We start from the raw sequence: 7,654 nt of genomic DNA on the forward strand, positions 1-7,654 counted from the left end.
TGTGTCCGGTGTGACCGTGTGACGGGGTTGGAAAAACTGCCACTGGAAATAATTTGGCGTAAGTGTAAAGGTCATCCTTTCTCAAAATGATGAAAAATGCTAATTTAGCTGTTTGAATTTTGGAAATGTATTTCTATGTTTTTATTTGTGATTCTGCATGCGGTACGGTTTGTCACATGTATTCTTCATATGGTTGTTTCCACCGATAACACTCCAAAATTACACTTGTTGATGTGGCAGTCCTGTTAATCTTTTTTCATTTCTCTTTATGAATTTTTGATCTGATGTTACAATTTTGCGTTTTTATTCACTTCTACCGGCTTTTCAGTTGTCGGGCGTGATTTGGTTTGCCTTTCGAGAATTAACATAATCCTGTACAGGTTCTTGTACAGGAAAACTTTAATTTTTGTTTCTTTTTTTTATTTGTTTGAATCGATATTTTGACAAGTTTATATCACTTATCGATAATCTTTCTTTCTATCAATTTGTGTTGTTTTGTTTTTAATGCTGCGATAATACGTTTTAATAAAACACCTTAACATATAAATATATTTTCGAATTTTACTCTTTCTTCTAATGAAACCTTCATTTTGGAAAATTATTTCGTTCAAATCTGTCTAGGTTTTGATATCAAAAAAATAAGTTACATTAATTTTATGTGGCAAAGATTTGTGCTAATTAGGAACTCGTTCTTAGAAAATGCAATAGATATTTTCCTTCCTTTGTTTACATTAAATTCCTAATTGTTTTGACATAAAAGAACATATCCTCCAGTTCCAGATGTTGCTGTTGTATACCTGGTGCCCGATGTGGACTCTTTTAAAAGATGGGCAGCACCCAGGCCTGCTATCAATTATCCTTACGCAGGGACTCTATGCTGCCTTAACGCATGAAACCGTGCCGACTCAACCGTGTCTTATGATCAGCACTCTCCCGTCAACAATCGAATTTTGCCGGTACCAAGGGACGGTGCACAGAGACTGGGACCAGCCACAAACACTCGTTCATTCAAAAGCCAAGTGTCGTTATGACATTCGACGTATCGGGTGATGAGTTTGTGGGTAGTCCAGGGGGCTGCTTTAGGGGGTGTGAACGAATAGACTATTGACTATTTTAAAAAATGTCTAAAGATTTGGGAGTAACCGTGCAAAAATAAAGCTAATATGCTTAAGGCTTATTTTACTTCATCTTTTGCAAAATTAAGGACTGATTTAAAGACGTAAATATCTTCAGTAAAAAGGATTTCCTTGCAATTTCAGAAAAAAAATAAAATAATATAAATTAATTCCATCGCTTTTATATCAAGACTAAGATTGGGAGAAAATTACAGCGGTAGAATCTGCCGTTCCCAAATCATTTGCGGAGTTAAAAAACAAACACATTTTATTCATTGTATATGTATAACTCGGTGTGGTCTAAAATAGCTTGGGATCATTATCGCAGAGATGTATTATCTTAACAATAATTTCAGACGAAAAAACACAGAGCAATTTATATCATCTTTCAAGCATCCCATCCTCTCCTAAAAATGAGAAAATTTCAACTTCACTGGCAAATTTAGTTAATCTCTGGTGAACTTTTCCCTGACTTAATTGGTGATGGAGCGCAGCGAAGCAGTCATCAGCACAGTACAATGAAAATCCATGGAAATCAACACACGCTCACCGGGAGCAGTCAACAAATACCTTCTATGTGGATTGTTCGGAATTGAATAACGGTGCAGTACAATAGTGCAGTCTTTCCATATTTTGGCGAAATGTAAAAGGCTGGAACTTTCGCTCTTTGAGACTTTATACTTATTGTGTGATGCCATCTGTTGACAATACTACTCACGAAGACTTGTCAGAATGTTATTCAGTCAGACATAATGGAAATTATTTCAATCAGCACAATGTGTTATTTACAGACAGTTTGAAAAAAACACAATGAAAACAGGGTACAGAAATAGAAGTTTCCAAATAATTATATCCGTTAAAAAATATTGAACAGTAACAGGTAAAGTTACCTGGGAAGTACATATTGGTCCAAATGTGGAATTAAACTACCTGTTTTCTGATCCGGGCATAAATTGAACGATGATCTGGATCTAAACACCCATGAAAGGGTGAGTTTTGAGACAGGGTAAATTGGATACAGCTATTGCGGCCATGGTTTTGACGGAAGACATGTATACGCCCAGTGGCGTATATAGCCCCCCCCCACGGTGTTAAAAACATTTTTTTTTACTGAGATTACTTTATTGGTGAACAGAAAGAAACTAATCAGTATTTTTATTTATCAAAAAAATAGGCTATATTTCCCCCCCCCTTTGTCATGTTGAACGAGCCTGAAAGTGCTTGTGCTTTGAATTTGCCCCTCCCCCACACCCACCAAAAGCTGGATACGCCACTGAGTACACTATGCGGACTGAATTTATAGCCAATGGACCTGTGTGTAGAAAAACTTTTCGCAACATCCGTGAAGTAAAACGTGTCTCAAAGCCAATTGGGGCCAGACAAACTCACTACAGATGGGGGGAAACAGCCGAAAGATATAGGTGGGGGACAGTCGGACAAAACTTGAAATACCAAGTTTTTGTACTCAATGATTGCATTCTATTCAGGAATTATTCTTATGCATTGGAGTTCGTTATCTTCTTTGCCCGAATCACTCGTTAAAAATAATGCCCTTGGCTAAAATTACCATAAAATCCAAAAATATTGCCGGGAAAGATATTCTGGACTTCGCCAATGAAGGATGAACACAAATTTTTGAGAGAAAGAATACTCTCACTGCAAATTTATCGGCTCGAATCCAGCTGATGTACGTTCCATGGCTACAGTTTGATATGGGCAGGTACACACGCAGATGTAGGCCCCAGCGTTAACCAGAGATACTTCACTTTGTTTGGCAGCTGCACATTTCTTCATGTTGTGTTCTTACACCCCTGCACCCCCATTCCCATTGATTTCCCGCCAGTATTTTGGCAGGAAGAGCCCGTTTCCTGCAGGTAACACACTCAACACGCCTGTCTTTTCCATATGTCTGTAACACTTCGTCTGCTCAGAGACCACTTTCAACGACACTTTCACCTTTCTTATCCTCGGGGTATATCGATCGAGATTCCTACAACTTGTTTTGAGAGTTTTTGAGAGAGAAAAAAGAGTTTTATTTTAAAAAGAAAACTAGTTATTTTCTACGTGATGGAATTATCTTTACTAACATTCAGTACAGCACAGACTGACGTAAGGTGTGCCGGTGATAGTTGTCAACTGTCTTTGATTTTTATCAACGAATTTCGTCACCTCAATTGCGCAACACATGCGCGCTCACCTGTTCACAAAAGTGAGAACAGATACGTGACAATGAATGTAGAAATAGACATGTATTCTGACGTAATATTCAAACTACATGTGAGTCAAGTCAGCGACCCCAACAGGTAATTGGCCAGGGGTTGGTTGTCCCGTTGCTATTTGTATTTTGTCCCTTTTCGGTTAGGTTTTAAAAGTAGGCTGTGAAGACTCTCAGAAAGCAACAGCCGCTTTTTGGAATTCTGTATTAAGACGGTCTTTTATCGTTTATTTTTACAGTTCCAGTTTGGCATTCATGATAGATTTTCACTGTCACCTGTTTCGCATTTATCTACTTGCCGTCCCAACTTCGATGGTCCCACATCGAGGTCCTGTTTTCGCCCTTCATTTCTCAAGGCATTCCATTCTACCCCTCTCCAACCCTCTCCGCCCCTTTCCCTTGGCAACGTACTGTCTCTGAGATAATGGACTAATATCTGCGAGCAAGTTTTAAGCGAAGTGGTCAACTTATTGCTGGCGAATTTCTCGTCCCTTACCCCAGAATTTCGGGAAGCTGGATTTATATCAACAATGCTGTATTTTGTTACCAAAATGCTATATTTCTTACCAAAACAAGTTAACAGACCAATATGTCATGGATTTACAAGCTACCGGTACTTCTTGGTAGTTCATATTCACTTTGGTACTGAGCGATATTTTTTTGCGTATATACGTGCTTCTAACGCTTTGGGTACAAGACAGTTCACAATTTCATTACGTGAAAGGTCTTGGGCCACCTGGATACGGATACATCGTCATTTTTATGGATTATACGAAAATAAATCTAGAATTCCAGACATTCGGAGCGGTTTAATGAATAAGAGAGCTGTCTTAGGAAATTTGTTTGGCAGACAACAAATACCGGATGCGCAACTTTTCCGTGAGAATTCCCCACTGTTTTTGATAACAGGTCATCCCTGCCCACATTAACAGACTTCACACACGTCAGAAATGCGTTTCCCCGTTGTTGACAGGAAATGAGTCCACCCACGTTTTGCACATGTATCAACTGCTCCTGTTTACAAAGAATTCTGAGGGACCAACTGAAAAATAGGATTTTTTAGACAATGTTTTGATCACAGTTGGCGGCACGGCTCTGGAACATGATCGTAGGCTCGTGTTTCGACTCGGAAATACTGTCCATGTAAAACAGAGTACGCAGCGCGCCCCCAACAACGAGCCATTCCTTCGAGAGAATACACGACTTCAAGGACCGGCAAGAATCAGTATTGAAGTCACTGCCATCGTCTCTGTCGTTGTCATTGTTGTCCCATTGTTTAGGTCTTTCCCCTCTGTGTACAGCTGATGGATTTCAGCACTGAACTGGTTTTGTGATGGAAAACAGTTATCAAAAGGAGCGATCTGCTTCACCGTATCCCTATCACAATTCGGTGTCACGTGACTAGAAAAGATGTGAAGTGTCCCGTTATGCAAAGCGAATAGAAACCGACCCAGAGTCAAACATAAAGTGGAGTTACATCCAGAGACTTGAACCTTTTCTTAATTTCAATAAAGAGGCCTTTGATCTAATTCTGATCACAATTCACGTGTTAACAGTGGGTATACTCTGGCGCGTCAAATGAGTTTCTAAGGATACAGATGCCCCAAAATGATTGTCATCATTGAGGTGTTGAAATATTGTGATGAACCAAAAGGAAATAGGCCGATGAAGGTGTAATGTAAACGTGCTGCCTACAGGTTGGTAAGCTAATGACGCGAGAGAGGAGGGTGTGGGTGAACGAGTCACAGCTGTACATCACTAGTCTCCTAATGCCTCCATGTTGCTCACGGCCCAGGCCTGTGATCAATTTAAACCAACAGGGGATGACAAGGAGGCAATCGGGCAGGGGGCTGGATGCAGGCCAACGCAAGGATAATGAATCTCAATCAGCCTTGCTGGCCCGTGACACCTGTGACTTCCGGAGAACACTTCAATTCTTAAGCTGCCCCACGAAGAGTAGAACCGGCGCTGGTGAGAGAACCAAACCGGCCTAGCTTCCCGCTTTCCAGCATCCAACCCCCGGCACACACGCTCCACAGGTACGCTTGGGCCGCGCCTCGCCGCACCCCGCGCGCTGCGTACACGAAGTAATGGTTGTCTGTTGTACATGTAATATCGATCGGCCTCGGTATTAAACAGGCGTTCGCGGACGACACGCAGTGAGTCGAACTTGAGATTTACGCCCGCGTTTAAACCACTCAAACGACAAAACGTGTTTGTACACACTGAGTAAGCTATTCTTGACGGGACGTATTTGAGCGTATTTAGTTACCGGTCAGGGATGGTGGTTAGACGGATGCATGGTCAGCTTTTTGCGAACATAAAAGGAGAAGAAGCACTCTAGAAAAGCGAATCTGTTCTCAAACCGATGTGGGTTGGTAAATGTGGGAAGAAAAACCCCCGCCCCAAATACATTTATTCATGACTGGAAAGTGAAAACGGGGGCCACCTGAGGTGACTTCAAGCTAAAAATAGTCCAGCTACCATTTAGAGCTTCCCAGCTTTGCAACGACATTGCGGTAAGAATGAAAACACCGGCAGACACTTCCAACATAACACGTAGATACAAAAGTATCAAGCGATATGACTACTGAATCCCATCCGTTAGGTCCCCTCTTTGAAGTAGCAATCGGACAGTTGTCACCTTTGCCCCCCCCCCCCACCAAAATAATAATTGTGGCGATGTTGCAATAATTCGAGCACACCCTACTCACAACGCTGAACACCAACTTCAGGTGGCGATGGTTTTGTGCATCATGAAATAGCAATGAACACTCTCCAAGGTGAACTCGCTCCCTCCCACCGCTGCCTTAAAATGACACCGGAGTAACGCCCATTAGGGCCAGCCTCTTTGTAAATGATCATAACAACCCCCCATACCAGGCTGGCGAGACTTTTTTTCGCTCTCCTCCTCAAATTACACTTTTTTCCTCTTTTAAATTGCCAAATTACGTTGTGAAAATTCAAGAGAGAGAGAGGTTGAAGTGCCTTTTAAATGGTTTTCAGATCTCCTTTGGTTTAAACGTAGGTTATGGATAGTGTTCATTGAATTTACAAAAGACTGGAATCCGACAAATGCATGTGGATCGGAACGGACCAAATACGTGCATATGGAAAGACGATAGCATTTAATGCATTGATCAAGTTTTTTTCATCTTCCAAGTTCGGCATTTATCGTCCATTTGCCATTCTGATTTTGCTTCTATTAACGTCCAATTTCTTCTCTCAAGTTCTTCCGTGCAGCCTGGTGCATTCTGCCGGTCCCCCCCGGCTAAGCCACTCCTACCCCGTTCCCTCAACCTAACCCCCAGTCGACTAGTAGCGAGCTGAAAGAGAATTACCACCAAACCACATCAAAAAAGCGAACAGATGCGTGGTACGCACGCCATTTTCCTTAAATGGCATACAAAGTTTTGTTTAGCGGCAGTTAGACCTTTCTACCACCCACGCAATTATGAAGACCAGTAAGAGAGATCACAGGGCAGAATATACCGTAATCGGTTCTCTCTGTATTGTTCTGTCTCTGCCCGTTGTTTCCATGTGTAGTCAAGGGCTTATAAATGGTACTTTACTCGGCTTTCCCCTAAGTGAAAAGAGCCCCGATGAATGGTATAAACCCTAACCTTTTTGTGTCGCGATCGAGTTAGCTTTTTACTTCAAAATGTGACTATTTGTGGTCATTTACTCATTTGTGAGCGGTTGGATTTTTCTATCAATTTCGCTATTTCTCGAAATTCAGTGTTGTTTGACGACTGAAATGCCAAGCTGTTGCAAGGCAAATGTTAAATTGTTGCAGCTTAGGCAGAATTTTCACTTACCTGGGTAAAAAGCCTGGCTTGAAATTTGGAACAGATCCCAAATGCCTTCTACGAAGAGATTGCCCCAGTTCTCAACGCGGGAGTGATCTTGCGATGCTATTCCAGTGCCCTCCGTTTATATGCCCAGATTGAGTGGACCCACCCCACGTGTCTATGAACGCTTTGTATTTCGCTGGTAATCTGTCCCCAAGTGTTTTTTTTTTCAGCAAAACCCTGAGGAGGGGACCAGTCATTCTTGCCGGACCTTCATTATGATGAATCGAACCAAACGCAGTGAGCGGCATATGAAATCTAACATTATTGATTTCTCTCTCCTCCGTGCTTACGTCCCGAAAGTGGGTTAAAAATAATGGCTGGCCAAAAATCGGTTCCAGAACAGTTTTGAAGACTCAGACTTAAATACGAGCAAACACAACGTATCATAGCGAAAAAGAATGACCATGACTTCGGTTTTAGAATGCATGACTTCTTCCTGAGCAGTTTGGAGCCCTTGCAATTAGTAGCCC

At 41.7% G+C, this 7,654-nt stretch overlaps 1 protein-coding gene across 1 annotated transcript in view; it reads right to left on the minus strand.

Moving 5' to 3' along the window:
• Positions 1 to 7,272, minus strand: part of LOC110974082 (uncharacterized) — a 42,716-nt gene extending 35,444 nt beyond the window's left edge. The window contains exon 1 of the mRNA XM_022225434.2: positions 7,149 to 7,272. The gene's annotated coding sequence lies outside the window, so the exon portion shown is untranslated. The remainder of the gene's footprint in view (positions 1 to 7,148) is intronic.
• Between the last annotated feature and the right edge of the window lie 382 nt (positions 7,273 to 7,654).

The sequence above is a fragment of the Acanthaster planci genome, linkage group LG04 (assembly GCF_054643075.1).
Source record: "Acanthaster planci isolate LZ-2023a linkage group LG04, COTS_SCS, whole genome shotgun sequence".
NCBI lineage: Eukaryota > Metazoa > Echinodermata > Asteroidea > Valvatida > Acanthasteridae > Acanthaster > Acanthaster planci.